Genomic DNA, 25,663 nt, shown 5'->3' on the forward strand with positions numbered 1-25,663 from the left:
TCACTGTGCTATATTAGAAGGATTTCAATTTGTGAACTGTTAGTAACCAGAGGTCTCTCTTTGTTGAAAGTAGTAACCTATTTACCTATCTACATAAATCTATCTAAACTAAGCCTGTGTGGAGTTCATGGAGTGAACTCCGCATTGTGCCAAAAAAACTCTGCTGCACTACCCGAAGCTCAGCAAGTGGTGGAGTGCATTAGAAAAATGCGTTAGAAAAATGCTGTTTGCTGTAATTTTCTGTGTCTGGTGATTGTCCTCAATATGAGATTATCATGAATGGCACTAAGCACAGCGCAGGTGGGTGCTGCTTCCTTTCTGCCGCTTAAGTAGATTTTCTACTCAAGTGGCAGCTTTCTACAGGCAAACGGACGGTATCTCAACATGAGCTGACGCGAGCATACACAGCCACGGTCCATTGTGGTACCTTGGGAGTGCAAGCGGGCCCCATTCCTGAAGGAAGTCTATGGCTGCCCTGGTCAGGGGAAGGCCTTTTCCTCCAAGTGGATACCTGCTAAGAGTGGTGGGCCAGAGTTTAAACCTAGTGATTCTGAACTTGCTTAGTTTGGGGTGACGTGCAGCTGAGGATGCTAAAGGAGACTGGCCCACTCTATGTCTTTCTACTGCAATTGAGGGTTTTGCTTCTCTACCCCCCCGGGTGCTATTTTTGATCATCTCTGTGCTGGGGCTTGTATTTGTGGCTGGCTCCACTGATGCCGAGGTGAATGGCTGACCAGGAATGGTGAGACAAAAGACCTCCAAACTGCATCCGCTCCCCTATCCGAAATCAATCATGGTCATGCTGACAACCTCCTCTGCGCCTGCAGACCTCATTTGTCAATTGGAGAGCCCCCTAGAAAAACATACTGGAATGTTTGATAAAGTTTTGGAGGCTATCTAAAACTCAAAAACTGCAATGGAGACCCAGCTTGGGGCTATTCAGGTGGAGAAGGGACTCCTATGGATCCACCATGGTAAGCTGCAAGATAGAGTAGACAATGCAGAATCCTCTCTGACCACTATGCGATCTTCTTTCATAACTGTGCAGGACCAGGTGAAGCTCCTACAATCTGAAGTACTTGATCTCAAGGCCAGAGCAGAAGAGGTAGAGGGGTGCTCCAGGCACAACAACGTCCATTTCTTGGGATTTCCTGAGAAGGTAGAAGGTCCAACTATGGAGCTATTCCTTGAGGATTGGTTAACACTAATGGTACTGGCTGGGCGGTTTCTAAATTCTTCTCAGTGGAGAGAGCGCATTATGTCCCTGCCCGCTCTCTGGCCTTAGGGACACTTCCACGCCCAGTTATTGCATGCCTGATAATTATAGGGATAGAGACCTTATCTTACAATTACTCAGGACCAAGGGCCCTTAGACGTATAGTGGTAGTGTAATCACCACCTACCTGACTTAACAACTGAGGTCCAGAGGTATCACAACACCATTAGTTGCGACGCCTCCGGACCTCAGCTGTATAGTCAGGGTAGCAACTTCAAGACCCAGTACTGTTTCATGCACTGTTTTTATACTCGTAACTCCAAGTGGTAGATGCTGGGGAGGCCTGGACGTGGCTTCAGACAAAGGGGGTGCAGGTCTCTCTAGAGCAGGAAGCAGAGGATCTGAGAGCATGGTTAGATGCAAGACCCCGCCGTAGAAGCCTCCAGAGGAGGCCTAGATCGCGCCTGGCTAATGAGCAGGCTTATAGGGAATGTGCGCAGATGGTGACTGAGGTTTCACTTGAAGGCGTGAACCAATTTTGGGGTTTGCCGGCAGACATCGATCAGAAATATATGCAAGATGCTCCCGGTTCTGTAGTCTCCAATGAGGACTCTGCAGATGCCACGGAAAGATCGCCTAAACAGATTTCTCCAATTTGAAGCATTCTCATATGCTTGTGAGTAAACTGATTTGTGTTATACATGGGAGTTGTTAACCAGCATGCTGGCCCACTCCTTGACACATGCTAGATGGCTTGTGGTATAGGACTAATGTGAGGGATTCATGCTTCCTACAGAGACCTGACATGCTTGGGACCCTGGTGAACTTTGACTAGCTCTTCTTCTTGGCTCTCCCTCCATTGATGTCCACATGGTCTGTTTTACTGTTAAGGCACATGATCATAGTCCACTGCCTAGTTAGGGATGTTCTGGCGTGATGCCCCTTGGTGTCTGAGCCAAGGGAAGGGGAGTTCTTTCTTTAAATTTTGTATTTGGGTCTCTGAGATCAATCAATCAATCAGGCGTTTGTTAAGCGCAACCACTCACCCGTAAGGGTCTCAAGGTGCAGGGGGGATGGGGTTAGCAGGCTCCAGACCATCAAGGGGGGGTCTGTCGAAGATCCAGATTATGAGGTTTCTTGCGAAGATGGGGAGCGATGTTGTCTGTTCTGTCTGAGGAGGAGCGGCAGGGCATTCCAGGCTCAGACTGCGAGGAAGGAGAAGGGGTGGCCTTCTGATCTGGTCTTTCTGGTGCGGGGGACCACAGAGTAGGAGAACTGGGCAGATCGTAGGGTCCTCTGGGGAGCTTGGAATTTGAGTCGGCTGTTCAGGTATGTTGGTCTGGTGTCATGGATGGCCTTGTGGGCGTGGGAGAGCATCTTGAAGTTGACTCTAGCTTTGATTGGGAACCAGTGGTGTGTGCGCAGGTGCTGGGGGATGTGGCAGTGTCTTGGCAGGTCGACGACCAGTCTTGTGGCGGCGTTCTGGATGTTCTGTAGCTTGTAGGTTTTTGTTTATTCCAGCGTAGAGTGCGTTGCCGTAGTCGAGTCTACTGGTGACAAGGGCGTGAGTGGCGGCCTTTCTGTGTTCGAGGGGGATTCTTTTGAAGGTCTTATGTAGGAGGCAAAGTGTGTGGAAGCAGGAGGACGAGACGGAATTGATCTGGCGGTCCATTTTGAGCTTGGACTCCAGGATGATTCCAAGGTTGCTTGCGTGGTCCGTGGGGGTGGGTGGGCTTCCGAGGGCAGGTGGCCACCAGGTGTCATTCCATGAGTCGAGGTTTTGACCCATGATGAGTACTTCTGTTTTGTTGGTATTTAGTTGCACGCAGCTGTTTTTCATCCATTTGGCGACGGCTTCCATGCCTTCTCGAAAATTGTGTCTGGTGGTATTGGGTTCGTTGGATAGGGAGAGGATGAGTTGGGTGTCGTCTGCGTATGACACAATGTTGAGTCCATAGGTTCTGACGATGGGGGCGAGCAGAACCATGTAGACATTGAAGAGTGTAGGGCTGAGGGAGGACCCCTGGGAGTCTCCGCAGGTGGTAGGTGTAGGGTCAGAGAGGAAAGGGGGGAGTCTGACCCGCTGCTTTCTGCCAAAGAGGAAGGAGCAGATACAGTTGAGGGCCTTGTCTTGGATCCCTGAGTCGTGGAGTCTGCGTATTATGGTGCGGTGAGAGACTGTCTCGAACGCCACTGAGATGTCGAGGAGGATGAGGGCTGCTGTTTCTCCTTTGCCCAGTAGGGTGCGGATGTCGTCTGTTGCAACAAGGAGGGCGGTTTCCGTACTGTGTTTTTTTCTGAAGACGGAGTGGGAGGAGTCAAGGATGTTGTGCTCTTCGATGAATGTGGCGAGTTGGCTGTTGATGGCTTTCTCGATGACTTTCGCTGGGAACAGGAGCAGGGAGATTGGTCTGTAGTTTCTGAGGTCGGAGTTTCCAGGTCAGACCGTTCAACAACTAGATTGATGACCCAAGATGGCACCTAATTCTGTGCCAAAAGGGAAGGCTGAAATACTAGCCTCGATAGAGGAGGAGAAACGCTGAGGAAGAGGCAGAGAGGGAGTCCGCCCCTCCACCATTTCCAAGTTAGAGGGAAGAGAAAAGGTCGGGAGGAACCCTAATTGCACCCTGCAACATGCAGTTGTGCAAAAGACAATCGCTCCTCAAACAAACATAATCATTCACCACATATAAAAACGGGTTTTCAGAAAAAAATACGAGTGCAAATAGCAGTTCAAGCAGCAGAATAAAAACAGCATAAAAACAAATGGCAACAAAGTGTAGCAACTGGATGTGTCACAAACCGCTATTACCCCACTTAGCGCTGCTGAATTGAGCAAGGTTTCTAGGAGATGGGGCAGGCAGATAATAGGTACTAGCTTTTCTGCCTTTGCTAGGGGAGTTTTGATTTCAATAGCCCCTGGGGTCTGATTTGTTCAGGGCAGGTCTGAGGTGGACCCAGAGGGCAATTTTATACTATTGGAAGGGAAACTGGATGGGCGCCCATTATCTTTATGGTCACATTACACACCTAACACACTTGGAGAAGAACTTCTTTTTAAGCTTTTGCCAGCTTTGTTCTCTGACCCGCACGCCCAAGCCTATGTGGTAGAAACTTCAACTGTGTACACTGCACCGAGAGATTGGTCGGTGCCCCCATTGCTGGGAAGAATGGGTCTGCAGATCACCAAGCATTTCTGGCACTGGACAGCCGCGACACAGTTGCATGACATATGGTGTATGGGGCACCTGAGCGACACTGAATAGTCTTACTATGCCCCGGGACATCAAGTACATACTTGACTGGATTATGCTTTTTGCAATGCTGGGCCCTGGCCACGTGTACAGGACTCAGAGTACCTGGAGCATACATTATTGAATCACAGCCCCCTTAAAGTAACATTTAAATGGGGGGATGACAGACCTCTGATCCCTACCTTACGATTGCAGACTGATGTGCTACACAACATGGCCTTTAGGGAGGTCCAAGGCAGACATCTAGCTCATTATTTCCAGGAGAATGATAGCGCAACAGGATCTAGAGGTGTAGAATGGGATGCCATGAAGGTGGTCCTAAGGGGGCATTGTATTAAGACGACATGAAGGAATAGTCCTCACTCCTTAGGGCTCTCATGACCTTGGAGGCTCACCTCCATCCCACTAAGGTAGGAGCGGTGACCAAGATGGAGGCATGTGAGGGACTGCATGTATTGAGGAGGCAATGTAGAGAAGAAACGCGACACAGTGCTAACATTAATTATAAAGCACCTTTGTCTAAGCAGCACGCGGCTGGTGACAAGCCTGGCCATACACTGGCATGGCTCCTGCATTCTGGGGTCCCTAGGACTGCCATAAGCGTGGACAGATCGTGAACACACAAGCCGCAATTTGTGAGATTTTCTCACAATATTATGGGACATTATATTCCCCTCTCTTGATCCCCCACTGGAGCGCCTACGGGCATACATTGCTGGGGCCAACCTCCCTCGGCTCAATCTCCTGTAAGTTTAGGAACTCCAACAGCCCCTGCAGATTGAAGAGATGCAGCCGGTCATGAGCCATATAGCATGTAATAAAGTACCAGGCACTGATGGATTCCCTGTTGAATATTACATCACTTTCAGGGAAACATTAACATGCAGGATGCTTGAGGTCTTTCATAAAGCACCTCAATTGCCTAAGACTGGTAGGAACCCCCTTAAGATGAGTTCTAATCGACCCTTATCAATGTTGAACATTGATTATATGGTCTTGAGTAACCTGTTATTGAATCGCCTGCTGCCGGTGCTCCAGAAACTGGGGCATACCGACAAATGTGGGTTCATACCCCACAGGGCTACCTCTGGTAATATCCGTAGACTGTGGCACATCCTGGGGGCAGTCGAGGGATCCACACGGTAGTGTTTTTCCTTGACTTTAAGAAAGCTTTTGACACCCTGAGGCGGTCCTATCTCTGGCTTGTCCTGGAAGGCTTGGGGAATGGGCCTGTGTTTTTGACCTGGGTTAGCCTCACGGGCCAGGGTGCAGACGGAACACAATATCTCTTGTCAGTTCTCTATTGGCAGAGAGACTCAACAGGGGTGTTCACTATCGCCCATAATGTTTGTTTTGGTTATGGAGCCCCTAGCCACCTTGCTCTGAGCCAGGGGGCCGACTGGGGTGTGGCAGCAAGTCCTCACTGGAACATGGTACTCCTATAAGCGGGTGATGTTTTGATGTATCTGAGGGAGCCTTTACAGGACCTCTCTGTTCTCTTTGTCTTGTTGGACCTCTTTGGAGATATGTTGGGACTCCAGGTCAACTGTGGAAAGTTGTGTATCTTTCTTCTGTGAGTGACGGGCCTGGGAGAGTGGAGAGGCTGGAACATGGCTGGAACATGGACATCTTCCTTGCTGTCCAGTGATGTTCTGGTACCTGGTGGTCAATATATATCATTTGGAAAAAGACCTCTTAGATGGTAAGCACGGCAGGACCTTAACGGCTTTATGACAGTAGGCAAGATTTTGGACTTGCCTACCCCTATAACCTATAGGAAGGGCCTCTATAGCAAACATTTTAATATTACCGCAGGTCCTTTATTTCTTTGTAGCAGTGCCTGTGGTTCCGACCAGGGCCTATTTGGGGGACCTCCGGTGTCTCCTGGCTGATCTAATCTGGGGGGGCAGTGCGTAAGCAGGTCTCCATTCATACACTGCAATGTTCTTTCAAGTCCTAGATGTGGCCATTATAATGTGACTTTTGTCCATGTGGTGTAGGGATGCCCTCCCTCATTGCAGACCTGGGGGCAAGTCATGGCTCATGTCTCTGAGATTGTTGATGTGCAATTACCAGTAAATCATCTAGTTTGCTTATTAGGTATTATGAAACGTACGAAACACACCAAACATTACTTGAAATCAGCTGATTTGGCTTCAAGTTTCTCATTGCAATCTCATGGAAAGCCCTTCCACCACCTCTGATTACCTTCTGTCACCTGGTGGTATTGAAATTGGCTGCAGCTGAGGCTCATGTTATGTCCCGAGAGATACATGTGAAGGTGGGCTAAAGGTGCCACACTTTGTGACACTTATGTTCTTAAATTACAAGATAAAATAGATGCCACCTCTTGAATATGGCTAGATTCGAGAGCCGTTCTGAGTCCTTGTTTTGCATGGATAATGCTCCACCTGGGGTCCTTTAGAGGGTTTATCTGTAGAAGTGGAACATCGTCTCAGTGCCGACTGTCCTCACTGTGCCCCCTGCCAGTCGGGGGCTATTGGACTGCCATGACTGACCTCTGGTACCCTGATTATTGTTGTTTGTTTGTTCTACACACTTTAGTGATCATTATGACCATGTGAGTATTAGTAACAGGTATCATTGCATGGAGTACGCTGTGCGGTCTAGAGTTCCCTCCCCTAAGTGGGTACTGTTTGTCATTTTTGAGCTCTTGTGGGCATTATGCCAATTGCCTTGGTTACTGATGTACTGTCATTGTGCTTAAATACCAATAGAGAAATATTTAGAAAAAAAGATCAATTCTACCCCACTCCACTGAACGCTATTCCAGTGAACACTACTCTCCCAGACCCCACTCCACTCTATGCCACTCCACTGTAAGGCACTCGACTCTTTGCAACTCCAATGTACACTATTCCAATTCACATCAGTCTCTTCTACAGCATTCCCGAGTATGTCACTCCACTCTATTCCACTCCCCTTTTTTCCACTCCACTTTACAATATTTCACTTTACACCTCCACTCTACCCAACTCCATTCTACTTCACTCCAATTTATAACTCTCCTCTGTACGCCACTCCACTGTACCCCACTCCACTCAACCCCACTCCACTCTGTCACTCCACCCTGCAGCACTCCACTGTACGCTATTCCACTGTATGCTGCTCCACTCTTCAAAACTGCAGTCAATGGCACTCCACTGTATGCCACTCCACTCTACGTCACTGTGCACCACTCTACCTCGCTCCACTCTAAGATATTCTACTCTATACCACTGCACTCTACACCACTCAACTGCACGCTGTTCCACTGTATGCCACTCCACACTACTCCATTGAACTGTGTGTTACTCAGTTCTATTCCTGCCACTCCACTCTATGAAACTCCACTTCATGGCACTACAGAATGCTCCACTCAATACCACTATGTTTCACTCAACAATAGTCTACACTGCCACACTCTACCACACTATAGTCCACTGTATAGCACTACACTGTACAACAATGTACTCTTGTCAATTCCACTGTATATTACTCTATGCCAGTGATACCCAAAGTACGGCCCCGGGGCTGCATGCGCCTCCTTGTCAAAAGCAGCACTGGTCTGCTGTTTTCTCAACTTAACAGTAGCATTGAGAAATAAGTTAAATAAACAGGCAAGCATTTATATAGAGGTAAATTGAAGCTAAAGAAAGGAAGTAACTAGGTTATCCTTCGCAACTTACTTTAGAAACACTTATATTTCATCTTGCACAAAATGTGTAAAAATATAATAAGGTCTCAAGTGTATTTCATTAACGTGAAGAACTGTTTCAACTTCATACATTACATTATATCAGTACATTGAAAATATACATTTTTTAAACAATAGTTTTCAGAAATTAATTTAACAAACATGCATTCTCCCCCCCAACCCTGAAAATAATGTCAATAGTGAGCTAAGATGCACGTCAGTTATTAAGTGCACTCTTTAGGCTGGGTTCCTATATACATGAAAAACATTATAGTTTAGTAAATCAAACACAGGAGAAGGTTTTGTACAATGCACATCCAGAAGGTATGTATTTCGACATCCTTTTACATATGGTAATGAAGAAAAAGGAGGGAAGTGCAATTGAACAATTGCCTAAGATCACACAGTTTGGATGTGCATTGCACAAAACCTTCTCCTTTTATAGGGTTTATAGGGGAATAGAGTGGGAAGTAATTTAATTATAATTAATTAATTAACCCCTTCGATGCTGCGCAGATTCCGCCGCTGTGCTGACGGAATCTTGCGCGGGTGTGGTCATGACGGAATGGTTCCGTCATGAGCACAGCTCAACCGTGGGTCATGACGGAACCATTCCGTCATGAGCACCGAAGGGGTTAATATGTTTTTATTTATTATTATTGATTATTAATGTATTGTTAATTATTAATTTGTAATTAATTTTTATTAATTGATTAGTTGATAATTTAATTAATTATGTGATTAATCCCAGTGTTTCTGGTTTCACATTGTGCAATTTATCCACTGGATGTATATGCTTCATTACCCTTACACCCACCATACTGGCACCGGCACCACTCACCCCCACGTCACCTTACTGGCATCAATGTGGCCCTCTGTCACATCACAGACAAACCGTTTGTACCTGGACAAAATGTTCGTAACGATCCATGATCTATGCTATAGAACTTTACAACACTCTACTCCATTCTACAACACTCTAAGCAACTCCTTCTATGCCACTCCACCCAAAATAATATACTCTATTCTATGAGACACTGCTCTACTATATTCAATTGTACTCCACTATGGCACTCTACTCCACTTCACTGCACACTACTCTATGCCACTCAACTGTACAACACTTTAATACACTATGTGACACTCTGCTCTATTCCACTCAAAGATACTTTTGGACACGCTCCAGCATACCAGCCCACTCCACTGTATAACAAACCACTCCACTCTACAATACTTTAATCTACTGTATACAATGTCATTCTATTCTACTTGGCTCCACACTGCTGGTCTAGAACATGCTACTCCACTTGTCGACAATGGTTCCTTCCTCAGGATCTGCTCAATAATCTCTTGGTCCACCGCCAGGCACCTCCAATTCAGAGGCTATTATTATTATAGCGCTGAGTATTAGAGTGGTCAGGTGAGAGAATGGGTGTTTGGAAGGGAACTGCAGGGAGGGAGGGAGATCTGAAAAGGAGTGAGTTATCTTACAATAAACAAATAGTATACAACCATCAGATCGAGTTGCGGAATCTCTTTCATGAAATGTTCTTCCCAAATGTGTTAAGCCAATAAAGACCAGACTGATGGTGTGATTGATTTGCACTGGCGTAGCTCTCTCATAATATCTCCAAGTCTACACATAAACACACCAAGATACTCAAGGACATGATTTCATAACACTAAAACCACTTTTAAATGCAATGCAGAATGATGCACCACTAATAACCCCCTAGTTATAAGCACTCATGTGGTAAGAGCGCACCAGATCAACTGACTCCCCAATTATTGTCACAGGGAGCTCTCAACAGTAAACCTCAGCCTAAAAGGTAATGCTTTAAATAGTAAGGCCCCGCGAAAGGCGTCCGCCACCCCAGGGCAGCTGGGAATGGAAGTCTGGTTGTAAAAACAGGTCTAGAAGAAAAAACAACACCAGCAGCAGTGTATATCATAAACAAGCACATCAGTACAAGAACTTCAATGAACACAGCACAGCCACCAATGCACTGAGGCATTGCTACCATGAATCTTGCCACAAGGCAGTCCCTGAACACGATGCTCCCTGCTACATGGAACATAGACCCACTGCTTAAAATATCAGCGAGACGAATCAGTGACAGAATATCGAAGGTCAGAATATCGATCTACAGAAATTTCGCAGCAAGAATATCGAATTCAAGAATATAGTCATCCTATCTACATCATTGTAAGTACAAAAATATCGGGGGAAAAATATCGATGTCAAAAATATCATTGCTAAAAATATCGTTTTTTTTAAGTTAAAAAAATAATGTAAAATAAAGTAAATAATTAAAAATGTTTAACATTTATAAGAAATATATATATAATGTAAAAATACTTTAAACATATACATGTAATATATAATATATACTTACTTATTAATATGTTTTAATAATTATTTTAATATCATAGGGGTAATAATTACTATCCCACTCCAGTGAGTGCAACAGTAGGGAAAATGTTGGATAGCGTAGGGGTTAAAATTACTATTCCCACTCCAGGGAGTGCAACAGTAAAGAAAGTGGAAGATAGCGTAGGGGTAAAAATTACTATTCCCACTCCAGCGAGTGCAACAGAAGGGAAAGTGTTGGATAGCATAGGAGTAAAAATGACTATTCCCACTCCAGGGAGTGCAACAGTAGGGAAAGTGTTGGATAGCGTAGGAGTAAAAATTACTATTCCCACTCCAGTGAGTGCAACAGAAGGGAAAGTGTTGGATAGCGTAGGGGTAAAAATTACTATTCCCACTCCAGTGAGTGTAACAGTGTGGAAAATGTAGGATAGCGTAGGGGTTCAATTAACATTCTTATACATTTTTTTTTTTATAATAAGTAACATATTAATAATTAATTAACAACAAAAGTATTAATTAATACCAATAAAATTAAATATTTACTCAAATATCATTACATTACTTCCCACACTTTTCCCCATAACACCCAACACACTACACATAAAAACCACAATTAATTTAATTATCAATTAATCCAAATTATTTAGCAATGAAAAAGTAATTAGCAATAATTTATTAATGAATAACAATAAATAAAAACATATTAATTCATTAAGTTATCAATTAATCAATTAATCGTTACCAATTAATAAGTAATTAACAATAAATTAATTAACAATAACAATACATAAAAATTAATAATACATAAATTGTAATTAATATAATTATAAATTAACCAATAAATAAAAATGAATTACCAATTAATAATTAATCAACAATACATTAATAATCAATAACAATAAATAAAAATATTAATTAATTATCATTAAATCACTTCCCACCCTATTCAACTATAAACCCACAACCCGCTACACAGAAAAAAATCACATAATTAATTAAATTATCAACTAATCAATTAATAAAAATGTATTACCAATTAATAATTAATTAACAATACATTAATAATCAATAACAATAAAAAAAAATATTAATTAATTAATTATAATTAAATTACTTCCCACCCTATTCCCCTATAAACCCACAACCCGCTTTGATACTAAAACGCTAACTTTACTTTAAAAAAATTACTAATTTCTAAACATGTAATACATATATTTAAAAATAATGAAAATACATTAAAAAAATGTTAAATATGCATATAAAACACATACAAAAATATATAAAACTAATACAAATATCGATATTATTGACAACAATATTTTTGCTAACGATATTACTTACTTCGATATTAATTAATTCGATATTTTTAAAAAATGATATTACTTACCTTAAGATCGATATTCTGGTCAACGATATTCTTGACTTCGATATTCTGTCCCTACGATATTACCAACTCATTTTAAGGTAGGTCGATATTAAAAAATCTATATTTTGACGGAGCACCCAGGGAGACGTAGTGGCTGGTGCAGGCCCTAGAGCATGCACTGCCACAATGTTAAAAATGCTACACCACTCCGCTCCATTCTATGGCACTTTATGCCACTGTACCACACTCCACTTTATACTGCCTCACTGTACCACAGCCTACTCTACCCTAAGCAGCCCACTCTACAAGACTCTACTACACTCTGTGCCAGTATACAACATTGTACCTCACTCTAAGCCCCTACAACACACTGTTCAGCCCTCTTGTCCACTCTACGCCCCTACATCCCAGTTTACATCATTCTACTGGACTCTACGACAGCTTCCAACACTTTGCAACACAACACTCCACTGTACTGTACAAAATCCTTCTCTAAAAGGATTTATTATTTCTATTCCAACCAAACTTAACATATGCAAGCATTACAAATTCTTAAGCAATAGTTTTGACTTCAATTTATAATTTACGCACCTCCTTTAAATAATATAACTTTATTTATTCTTTATATAAAAATCAAACTTAAACTACTCAAACATTTGCATTTTGAAACTTATACTTTATAGCACTTTGCAACACTCTTCTCCACTCTACGACACTCTGCACAACTCCTTCTTTGCCAATCTATCCCAGTTAATATACTCTATTCTATGGCACACTATTCCACTGTACTCCGCTACTGCCCTCTACACCACTCGACTGTATGCTACTCTATGCCACTCAACTGTACAACATTCTTTGGCATGCAGAAGCAAAAAGGTTTATGGATGGAATGCTTATATTAAACTCAGCCATTGGCACTTGCTTGGGGCCCTATCCCAATCCATCACTTTGTGCCCACCATGCCACCTCAGTTGGGACTCAGCCATTTGCATTTCAGCCTTGGCCCTGCTCCTCATGGGAACAATCCCTCTTTACGTGAGATGGGTATGGCAAGACGTGGATTCCGTGCACACTGTGTCACTGGAACCAAGCTATACCCGGCTAATGAGCCCATAACATGGGCCAAACCAGTCCTGGGTTGCCTATGTTCCAGTTCAGAGAGGACTTGATGTGACAGTTCGACTGGGCTGTTCCCATGGAACAGAGTCAAGACTGATTTGATTATTGCTGGGTCCAAACTGAGCTGGCATGCTGTGTAAATTAATGTTTGACTGAGATGCGTACCCTACTAAGGGGTCTATTACGATGGCTCTAACAGAATGTGAGACCGTTCTCCAGGGTTGCGGCGGTCACGCAACTGCAATTAGGATGCCACTGCCACCACCCTCCACAATGCTGGGAATGCACATTGTTCATTGGCATGCACAAGGTGACAGGCACCTCGTGGTGCCTGCCCCCTTGTCCTTGCCAATGCAGGGGAGTACCATAGATACCCCCCATGTGCACCCACCACCCCCTAAAGTCCTGGGGGCCCGCTACGGGCCTCCAATAGCAAAGTCTGCATGCCTTTCCATGGCGGAGACGGCTGCTTTCTGCCATCATCAAAATTGCAGACACCGCCACCATATTATGCATGTTTTCCGCCCGGTCGACGAGTCTACCGGCTGAAAAGCGGCGGACAGTCTTTCTGTCCGTCACGGACCCTCCAGCCATCCTAATTTGGTGGGGGGTCTTTGAGGTGTGGCTGGCGGGTGGCTCGCCCCCGTCGGTCCAGCGGTGACTACCGCCGGCCTGGCGGGGGCGATCCGACCGCCATCCTAATAGGCCCCAAAGTATTCTTTAAAGGCGTGGCAGGCTCTCTGTTTCTGTATCAGTTTAGGGGTGGTAACTAGCAGAGGTATAATGATGTCTCAACCTGTTTCCCATTCTTTTTGAATAAATAAACTATGAATCGAGCATCTCTGTCTGATATGAATGTGTGTCATAATCCAAGTATTCAGAAACTGTCTAAGAGAATTTATAATTCAGGAACCATTTGTACGTTTGAAAGAGGAATGACATGGGCTGGTTTCATTAGATAGTCCACCACTACAAAAATCACACTGTGTTTCTGGGAACTTGCAAGTTCAACTATGTAGTCTGCCATAGTATGGGTCTTTTGTTGTTGGGGACTGGATTAAGGTTGTATCTTAGTATGCAAGGTTTTGGCACACTGACTGATGCATTCTTGGCATACTTGGATGACCAAGGCCACAAAATGTACCTGCAGAATGTTTTGTGTTTTTTTAACATCTAGATGTCCTGCAGATGGGGTGTCATGGCAGAATAGTATGATATATTGATGAGATGTATCCTTACACAGAAAAAAAATATTGCTATTAAACAAGAATTACTTCAGTGTCCTTCTCATCTTGGGTTGTTCCATTATCCCTTCTTCCATTCTCATACTTCACTGTTACCTTTACATTTCTGGCAATAGCAAAAGGTGATGGATGGAATGCTGAACATTTCAAACATTCACCTCCAGTCACTGATCTGGGTTAAATCCATTATTATTTTGCTCACCTTACCACTCTCGTTTGGTCCCTGCCATGTGCAAATCAGTCTTGAAACTGCTCAGCATGGGAACAGTCCAGCTCGAATTGTCATGCGAGGTCCTCCCTGGAATGAAAATTGATAAAATGACAAATATTCAAGTCACATACAAAAAAACACAAAACATACACAAAAACACCATATTTCTTAGTTTTAATAATTCTCCTATCGTATATTGTCTCACTCTTAAACCAATTAATGAACATCCTTCTCATTTGATAATCATATTTTTGATGTTTTGTTATACATTCCATAAGCATTAATTAAAACTCTTTAATCTCATGACACCATAATGCCCTTTTACAACTCACACCACTAAATCAAAAATAAAATCATACCATTTTTGTGACACTTGCATAAATTCTGTTTCTATACAGGTGAACCGCATGATTTATCCATACATAAAAGACCTGTAAATCGTTCTAACAGATGCAAAGCCATAATAAAAACAGTTGCAAGCAAATTCACTGTCTACAGTGATTGTCAAAATTCCATCATTAACACTGCACTATTTCTTACTCTGTGTTCTCATTAGACACAGACACTAAATTAATATGTTCACTTATGAAATCTTTTCTGTAGTTGATGTGAAAAAAATTCAGATTTTATACACACATTTTTATCAAATTGGTTACTCACTTAGTAATGTATTATTTGGCATTCAATTTGGATTGGTTCCCTCTACTTTCAATATTATATACTGATTACAACTCACCTATTCAAAAAATTCAGAAGCTAAAGAATCCTTTATCGCTTACTTTCATTTCTTTGTGTAATTAACACTCTTTCTCCCTCAGTACATGAAGTCTATGAAACAAAATATATATAATATACCCAAAAACCCTTCAATACATTAATTTGAAATTATAATCTTTGAGACCGTAAATTCAAAACACCCTAATCCGAGCGTTTGCTTACCAGGAGTCAAGATGGTCTTTCGCAAAGAAGCGCACAACCTGATTTCTGCTGGATGCGGTGCCATATTGGCTGTGCATTTTATACTTCACGGATTCCAGCCAGAGTTCTGCCATTCATTGTAACCCGAAAGTAGTACTACGCCATCTACATTTCTCCATTGTAATGGAAGAAATACGCTGAATCATAAATTCGAATCCAAATGCAAAACTAATTTGTTTCTACCATTTTCTATTATAGTTTAGAAAGTTGCTGTTTTGTTCAGACAACATTCTGCCTATACAATATCAAAATATAATTCATGCAATTTGTAAAACACGCATCTCCTCTACATGATATCGAACCCACGATCCCCTTTATTGGAGGCTTCCTATGTTTGTCAATGTGCTATCTCTTCATGATACGTATTTTTTTTACCTGGTATATATATATATATATATATATATATATATATATATATATATATATATATATATTATTCACTTAAAAAAACATAGGTTTCACACATATTATAGTTAGCTGGACATTTCACTCGTGAAAAACCATTGAAATTCCCCCGTTATAGTTAGTGCAGGCAACTATAACTCACGCAACCGCAATCCTCTGTTGATGACGTCAGATATTACATCACTGTATTTAGACACTTATTTACCCATGTCTTCTTCCATTAATTTTTAGCTATACATATATTACAAATTCTTTTTTTTTCAGAAAGACACATTTGTCATCAGTGGAGTGAAATGTCCAGCTAACTATAACATGTGTGAAACCTATGGTTTTTTAAGTGAATTTGCAAGGTTTTTTAAATGCTAATTCCTAACTATAACGTGTGTGAAACCTATGGTTTTTTCAGTGAATTTGTACGGTTTTTTAAATGCTAAGTTATGTATTTATTATTTCTTTTTAATGTTTTTCATCCTGCGCGTGCCGTACGCGCGCCCACATTACGCAGTTCGCGGAATTTTTCCGTTTCTACCGTACGCGCACGCTACGCGTACTCCGCGAATTTTCGCAAAAAGATTAAAGGAAATTTTGGCCCTTGGGGATCCTTCTGGGACCCCCTGACAAAGGCTAGGGGGTTAGGAACTGTCCACCCTGCCCCCTTTTCACGTTCTCCACCTTTGTTTTTCACCCCCTCAGACTGCGAGAGACAAAATGGCGACTGACACTTCCTGGTTTCGACCGATTTGAATGTTTACTAAGATCTAACAACCAATCAGAATCGCGCTCGCGCACGGCAGCGTGCGCGTATGGTAAGTTTTACCGTACGCGCACGGTGCGCGCTTATAGATATATATATGCTTTTAAATGCTATTTTCTCAGGAAACACTGAACAGATTTACACCAGACCTGCAAAAGGCACATCCCTGACCCGAGGACTACCTCTCTGCAAAATTTCAAGTAATTCTGTTCAGCCGTTCGGGCTGTAGCTTGGACTAAAGGTCCTATGGAAAAATGCATGGGGAAGACGCGTTTTGGGACCCCCCCTTTTTCTCAGCCCCCGCTTGACGAATCCCCCCGAGACTTTTAGGGAAGGAGCGGAGCGGAGCGCCCCACCTATTTTGAAAATTTCGCGAGGATTCGTCAATCGGCGCCAAAGTTATTCCAAATAGAATGTTGCGGATTTCCTATGGAAACACGATCCTAACTATAACTATCTACTGGCGACCGCCAGTAGATAATATATATATATATATATATATATATATATATATATGATAACATGGTCTATATGCAGTAAAAACACTTTCTACTTACTTCTAGAAAGACGAAAATCTATATTATCATGTAGTAACCAAAGACTTGGTTATCTTTAACCTGATTTGCCAGAGTGTTCTTGTAAGTATTGTAATCAAATACAAGACCAAGACCTTTATAACATAGCAGTTAACCATTTTGAAATAATAATGGAACTTCTGTACTTCTAAAATAACAAACTTAATTTAACACAAAAAGATGCAAAAATCAGATTAATAAAAGGAAGTTGCATTTTCATTCTATCTCAGAAGAAATCAATGAGAACACCCATGACTCAAATTTCATAAGATTGGTCCATACTACTCTCTGAAGACTGGTCATTGAAAAATCCTTTCCATACCATTAAAAATACCACAACCCTGTGCTACTTTCTATTGCTCATGTTACAATTAACTGAACAGTTCTCTGTCCATATTTAAATGTTTTACTACTGTTTTGAATTTTCCAATCCAAAATGTTTCCCTTGTTTTTCACAAGTGTTCGGAGTCACCCGCTCTCAATTTGGTTTTGCTTGTTCATCTCCTATGAGTTTAACTGGTATCTCCTCCCAAAGGGTATGTTTCTCCTTCAAATGGGTGACAATTGGGTATTATCAATCCTATTTTTAATAGGTCACAAGTGCTCTTTCCAGCATTTCTTCAATTTTCTTACTTCTGAACCCACATACTGTAAACCACAAGTGCAAATGATAAGATAAGCACACCTTTGAAAAAGCCTTTGAGGCATCTTCCTCTTCCCTCTTTCCATGTGTACTGCACACCATTTTGCCTTACTCCTCCATGTTCACTGATCACATTTTCATTGGACTTAGGACTCTGTGCTCTTTACCACTGCTAATGATTGCTAATGTATGTGTGCACTTTCCTTCTAAGTAGGTGAAGTTGGCTTACACCCGAATTGACATTAATTTTTTTGAGTCTCTACTAAACTGGTACTACATGTACCCAGGGCTTGTAAATTATATACTACTAGTGGGCCTGTAGAACCTATTGTCCACCCTCTTAGGTAGCCTGATAAACATGTTTCAGGCCTGCCATTTCAGGTGGTGTGTGCAGTTTTAAACTGACATTTTGACCTCTAAACCTTTTCCCAGGCCTATCTTCCCTTTTAATACATGTTACCCCTAGCGTAGTCCCTAAAAAGCCAATAGGGCAGGATGTTGTCTGTTGACAAATTAAGATATGCACTTTTAACTTTTACATGTTCTAGTAATGAAAAACCTTTACATTTGTTTTTAACTACTGCAAGACCTGCCTCTGCCACAGGATAACATTGGGTTAACTTATTATGTTTAATATGTGATATCTTTCAATTGAGAACATAAAGGAATGTTGACTCTGGTGACTAAAGAATTTTATTTTAAAACACTCTTTAATGGTAAAGTCAGATTTTAAGTCAACACTCTAAAAATGACACTTTTAGAAAATTAGCATTTTCCTTTCCCAGACATTTTCTTCCTGTAGACTAAAAAGGTGCAGCTGGCAGTTGGTCTTTGTGTATTGCTCCCAGACAGTGAGACGGAAGGGGAATGGGTATTGGCACCTACCTCACTTGCATATCGCAAAGGCTCTGCCCAGCACACTCATAAAGGGTTTTGACACTAGTAGTTTGTGTCACCAACAACTCAAGATGGAAACTCCAGAACCTTCTCCTTCTTCAAAGTGGTTGCCCCACATTTGAGTGAGACAGCTGAACACTCAGGTCAGCAGATATAGATCACTTTGCAGTACTCTTGGGTGACGTATACACATATCACTATATTTCCAATTTAATATGGAAAGGACAATGGATGTGCATAGGTTTTAAAAAACAGGATTGCGCCCTTGGCCTTTTGGATTTGTTCCTTTAATCTCCCTCTTTGCCACAGAAGAATTCATTGGGAATCCCTTCTAGTTGAAACTGCAATCTATAAGGGGTTAAGGATGAGTCTAGCTAAGAAGAAAATCACAATTCTTTTGTTAGACCGGTCATCCTTAGGGTGGTCGCCTCCCTGTTTTTTGCTCTATCTTTTTGTTGGACTCAGGACAATGGGCACTTAACCACTGTTAACCAGTGATTAAGTGCAGGTGCCTTTCCCCTCAAACATGGCGACATTGGCATATACCTGAGTGATATGATTAAAGTCCCTTGTACGGTGTTATGCTGTATACCCAGGGCCGGAAAATTAAATGCTACTAGTGGGGCCGAAGCACTGGTTGTGCCACCCACTCAGGTAGCCTTTCAAAGCTGTCTCAGGCCTGCATTGCAAGAACCTTACATACACATGCATCAACAAAGACTTTTGCGATTCCTTAATTGCGATTTTTAAGGAATCGCAATTAAGGAATTGCAAAAGCCTATGCATGTAGGAATCGCTATAAAAATAGCGATTCCTACAAATTCCTTAATTGCGAGTCGCAAATTGCGAGTCGCAATTAAGGAATGCCGTCCCATTCATTCCTATGGGCCTCCAGGCCCATAGGAATGAATTGGAGATTGCATGAGCAATTTGCGAGTACCAGTAGGTACTCGCAAATTGCTCTTGCAATTTCAAGGGTGCAAGGGTGTCAAAATGACACCCTATTGCACCCCTGAAATTGATTTGTGCACATATGTTGCACACACACATGCTCTAAGGACATGTGTGTGCGCAACATGAAACTTTGAAAAATGCACAAAAGTGCTTTTTTCAAAGTTTTAGCAAATTACCATGAAGTTCAAGTTCATGGTAATGTGCTCCCCCTATTAGCGAAATCCCTAATTTTTTCACTTTCATGCATTGCATTTAAGGAATCTCAATTTGGGATTCCTTAAATGCAATCGCAATTTAAGGAATCGCAATTTAGAGATTCCTTAAATTGCGATTTTTGCATTTGGGATGATGCATCCCAAATGCAAAAATACCGGTCGCCAAGGGGCAGATTCTGAGAATCTGCCCGTTTGCGACCGGTTTTTACATTGATGCATGTGCCTGATTGTCACCCCTAAGGTAAGCCATAAGTGGCCCTAGAGGCAGGGTGCTGTGTAACTAAAAGGCAGGACATGTACTTTTAAGTTTTGTATGTCCTGGCATTGAAAAACAGCTAAAAACAAATGTCACTGCTGTGAGGCCTACTCTTTCCAAAGGCCAGCATTGAGAATTCCCTTATTTACTTTTAAGTGGTAAATCCTGATCAGAAAGGAGTAGCCCTGTCATGTTTGGTAAAATTGGGTTTAACACGACTATTTTAGAAATGCCAGTTTTAGAAAGAGGATATTTCTCTGCAATTTACTCAGCTCTGTGTTCCTGCAGCCTGCATTCAATCCACGTTTGGCCAAAGTGACAGCTGCACTTTTGTGCATACCCTTTGACAACTCAAACAGAGGAACGGCTGGATGTACCAGGACATACATCTCTTCATCTGCATACTTGTAGCCTTCCTGTGCTGAGAGGTGAAGAGGTGGTTCACCCATCTGAATAGGCTGAGTTCTGCTGCCACACAATAGGTTTAACAACTCTGCACTGTCAGGACAGGCAGCTCCGAGCCAGGTCTGGGGAGGCAGGATACTACCAGAACTTCAAGGACCTTTCCAGAAACTTCTCCCCCTCTCTAGGAGCTGGGCAACAAGGTATACAAATTGGGCTCTCAGACCCACTCCTTAGTACACTACTGGACGTGCAAGAAACTCTGCTGGAGTAAAGGCTGCTGTGCTAGGAGCATTGCCAGTGTACTGTGTCTGTTCCCAGGAACTGCTGCCATGCTTTGCTGTACTGTCCTGATGCATGTCCCCACCTGGTCTCTTGAGGTCCCTGGAACATCAAAGAGCTTGTCTTGACAAGGTTCATATATTTGGTTCTGAACTATAGCACTGCCTGACTGCCATCAGTTCAGCGTGCTGCGGTGAACTCAAGAGAAACATTGTGACTTCCATCCACTCTCTCCACAATCAAAGACAGGAGCATGCCTTGGACTACTAGCATTCTCCCGGAGCGAGCACAATGTCTCTTCACAGTCCTTGCACTTGGTTGGCTTTGTGAGTGCTTTTCTCCCAATGCCCGCCGGCCAGTCTGTGTTGTCCCATCTAGACAGTCTAAAAGTAACACCTCTTCACTTGTAAGCATGTGGGGAAGTGCGCTCCTCTGATCAATGCTGCCAGACTGGATACCAAGGTAGATGCCCCCTCTACTGCCCTGACAACCAGTTCCATGCTAAGAGCGCATTTTCCTGTGGCAGTAGGGAAAATGTAGCTGTGTGCCTCTTACCCGCCCCGTGAGATGAGCTGTGACACAGCATACCATGCAGCGCCGGACCTCGCAGATTCAAGGCGAGGTATTCTCCGGTGGGGGCCGCACAGTCTCACGAGGCAGCCTCACTGCCATTGTGCATTGACATACGTGAGGTTTGCTTGAACTGGTGCCTTTTTACCTTTGTTAGATTGTGCCGGCGGGGCCCCAGGTAACGGCACAATCAGAGTCGTCTGTGTCTATTGGTCAGGAAGGCTGCACCAATACTCCCAAGGCTCAAGCACTCTCCCTGCACTAACCCATAGAACCATATACTCACTAGAAGGAGCACTTCCATTGTTCATGCTGGCATCAGCATCCAAGCGTGCTGCTCTCAATAAGAATTACAGTAAAGCGTCTAGTTGGCGTGAGGACAATTCTGAAACAGTGGTTACTCATTTGAACTGGTCACATCTTGATCCCTTGACTTATTTATTGGATCTTTGTGGTTTCGGCCTTACTTTTATTACAAAAAAAAATAGTATTTTCTAAACCTGTGTGGATCTTGTTTTTGTAGTGAATTCACAGTGTTGCTATATGTGTGTGTTTTACAAATATTTCACACATTGCCTCTGAGGGTAAGCCTGCCTGCTCTGTGCCAAGGTACCAGAGGATGAGCACAGGCTAACCTGTTGTGTTTCTCACTTAGTCTGACAAGAGTGGTGGGTTCTGCCTGGCTTAGGTGCATTCCATAGGCATCCAGAAGCACCCTTCTTACATCACCATGTAAATCTATCCTCACTGATGCCACTATACTCACTTCTGCTGATTCCTTTCCATATCACTAGCTTCCATTTTAGCATGAGCATGGCAACATCTTTGCAACGGTGTACCTAAGACACTGCCAGGTATTGCATATGCAGCATCCCCCATCTGGAGACCTTGGGTCAGACATGTAAAGGGACAACACACACTAAGTTTAACAAAGAGGGAAAGAAATAAGGGCACCAAAGAACTCATGTCTAGTACCTTTGGTAAAACGGTTGCCCATATACATGACTGTAAAACTACACATACTTCAGGAAATCCTGCCACCTCAGAAGTGCATGTTTACCATTCTCCAAATTTACTGGCAACCTATAAACCAACTTTCTAGGTTACAGATTGATCACACATTTTCCCTCTCAATCACTCTCCAATCCAGCCAAGAGGGTTGTACAAAACCAAGCCTTGAAGGAAGGCCTTAGCCAGAGTACGCAGTCTCACATCTAAATGTCTGATAGAATACCTCGGTGGATTCCTCTCAAGAGAAGGTGGTAGTGTAAGATTTAATATTAACATCAGTAAGCACCTGTTTTAGAAGTATACCTTCTTGATATCTTTCTTTTCAGCTAGTCAATCATTTTGTGGATTAGGCTCTTCCTATAGCAGGGTTACACTCGCTTGATGTTATAAATAATAAGAACCTTTTAACCTCCCTAGATCATTTAATCTGTCGACAGAAAGGGCAATCATCATTACAATAGTACGCTTTGGGTCTTGAAATCTCATTATGGACGCTCTCTGTGTGTCCATGCCCATTTGCAGATGAAAGTGCATCTTTCATAAGGATATATTCTTGCAAGACCGAAGCTTGCTGCCATGACAGGAAGGCCTGTCAAAAACCTATCCTAAGGAACGTGATACATGCATGTCTCTCAGCATAGGGCATATTTTCGCTGAAAGAACCTGTTAGATTTGGGGGTCTCTAGTTGGCAGAGGTAGGTACCTTTGACCAAATAGAGACCCTTGCATCTAGTCAGGGTAAGGGGCGACACTCCTAAAATAACCCCTGCTCAGCCCCTTGGTAGCTTAGCACGAGCAGGCAGGCTTATCTCAGAGGCAGTGTGCAAAGCATTTGTGAACACATACAGTAATGCAGTGACAACACTACAAATGGACACCACACAGGTTGTATTACAAAAATAAGTATTTTTATATAGACTTATCACAAGACCAAATGACACAAATCCACAATACTGTACTCAGAAATAGACTTTAAATGGGTAGGAAATAGCTCAGTTCTCTTAAGATTGTAAATGCAACACTTTACTCTCAAAGTACCTTGGATGCATAACGCAAGGCAAACAAAAGAGTCGCAGGGAAGGTGAGGCGTAGGTTCCTTGCACTCAGGGAAGCGGATGCATTGGTTCCTTACTGCTGCGCAGGGGAGTTGATGCTCACTTCCTTACTGTGTAGGGAGGTGATGCGTCGATTTCTTACTGCTCTCCGGGATGATGCGACAAGATGGCGCCTCGATGCGATACTTCTCTCCGGTGTGATGCGACAAAATGGCGTCTTGGTTACGATGTGACAACGTTGATGCGATGCGTGCATGCCTGATGGCCGTGCGGCGCCTCGAAGATATTCTGAGCCGCGACAGGCCCTGCGACATGCTTCTCTGGTGATGCACCGGTGACCTCTGCAGTGGCGCTATGCTTCTCCGGTGGTGCGATGCACTTCGGTGATGTGTAGGCAACAGCCGAAGCACGCTTCCTTGGTGATGCGATGGCAACTGCTGCGGCAGCGACACGCTTCTCGTCGTTGAGTCGCGCTTCCAGCTCCCAGCGACACGCAGACTCTCAGAAGGCCCAGCACAACAATTCAATTCCCAGCAAGGGAATTCAGGGGCGAGCTGGTTGGTGAAGTCGTGTTCCCTGAGACTTCAGGCAGGAGGCATGCTCAAGTTCAAGCCCTTGGAGATCTTCTGCAAGTTGATGAAACGCACACTCAGTCCTCTTCTCCTTTCTTTGGCAATGAAGCAACCACTGCAGGCCAACCTCCAAACACACAGCACAGGGGTAGTCTCCTCCTTCAGCTTCCTGGTTCTTCTCCTCAGCAAAAGTTTGTCTTGATTCCCAGAAGTGATCTAAAGTTCTGGGGTCTGGGTCCCCACTTTTATACACCAAAATCCTTTGTCTCTGAAGGCAGAGAGTGTCTGTACCTAGTCCAAACCAGTTCTTTGCAATCCTGGAGAACTTTGTTTAAAGGACTCCTTCTTTCCTTTGACAGTGTGGGCCAGGGACATCAGGCGCACCACAGGAGGTGGAACCAGCATTGTGGAAGGCAGGCACAGCCCTTTTCAGACCCAGGTGCTGACTCCTCTCACCACTCTACATGCAGTTAGGTCAATTCAGCCTTGTGCTGACTCACCCTGCCTCCTGGAGCCACTGCAGCCCCTGTCACTTACAAACCAGACATGGAATACACAACCTAGCAGAGGCAGGCTTTTATAGTTAGGCAAGAAAATACCTACTTTCTAAAAGTGGTATTTTCAAACACAGAGGTGCCGATTCCGATCGGAAAGCACTCCGACCGAGCCGGAGCCGGAGTGTTTTCCGACCGACCCGGAGTCCTGCAGTCCGACCGAGCGAGTACGATGCGGCCGTATGCTTCCGGACTCGGTTCGGTCGGACTGCCCTAGAAGTCAATGGGAGCCGGTCGTACGACGCGTACATAGGCTCCCATTGACTGAATGGGTATGTCTCGCGCAAGGGCGCCCCCTACAGTGGGTATGCATCGGTGCCATCCGCCCCGTACATGCCTGTGTTGGGGGGACCCTTGGGTCTCCCCCTGTGTAAGAGTCGTAGGGCTGTGGGTGACAGAGGGTCCAACGCGGACCCCCAAAGGCAACCACCCAGACATTTTGCGAGCCGGACACTCCGGCTCGCACCGGCTGTCCGACGCGTTCATCGTACTGGCTTGGTCGAGAATCACATCCATTGCATGCCGCGGTTGGCTTACGACCGAGACTTACGGAGCGGTTCAGACCTGGAAACTAATCGGTCGGTGAATTTCGCGTAGCTCGCATCGTACTTGCTCACTCGTACAGCTGTACGAGTCGGGAGGAAAACACACGTACGGCTCGAAGTTTTTCAGGCCGAATCGCGTTCGGTGCCCTTCCAACCCGGAACGGCCCCTGAATGCTAAAACCAACTTCACTAAAAGAGGTATTTTATCATTCTGAGTTCAAGCATACTAAACTAGAATTTCTACCATGTTCCCTGGGTCAGTTAGGATTATAAGGTGTTATAATCACACTGCCCATTCTGGACAATGGGGACAGGTAGCCTTGCAATAGTGAAAAATAAAAATGGCTGTAATTCACTATCAGGACATGCCACACACATCAGGGCATGTCCTACCTTTTACATACAATGCACCCTGCCCTTGGGCCTACCTTAGGGGTGGCTAACATGTAGAAAAGGGAAGGTTTAGGGACTGGCAAGTGGGTGCACTTGCCAAATCAGCATGGCAGTACCAGAC

The sequence above is a fragment of the Triturus cristatus genome, chromosome 9, assembly GCF_964204655.1.
Source record: "Triturus cristatus chromosome 9, aTriCri1.1, whole genome shotgun sequence".
Classification (NCBI taxonomy): domain Eukaryota; kingdom Metazoa; phylum Chordata; class Amphibia; order Caudata; family Salamandridae; genus Triturus; species Triturus cristatus.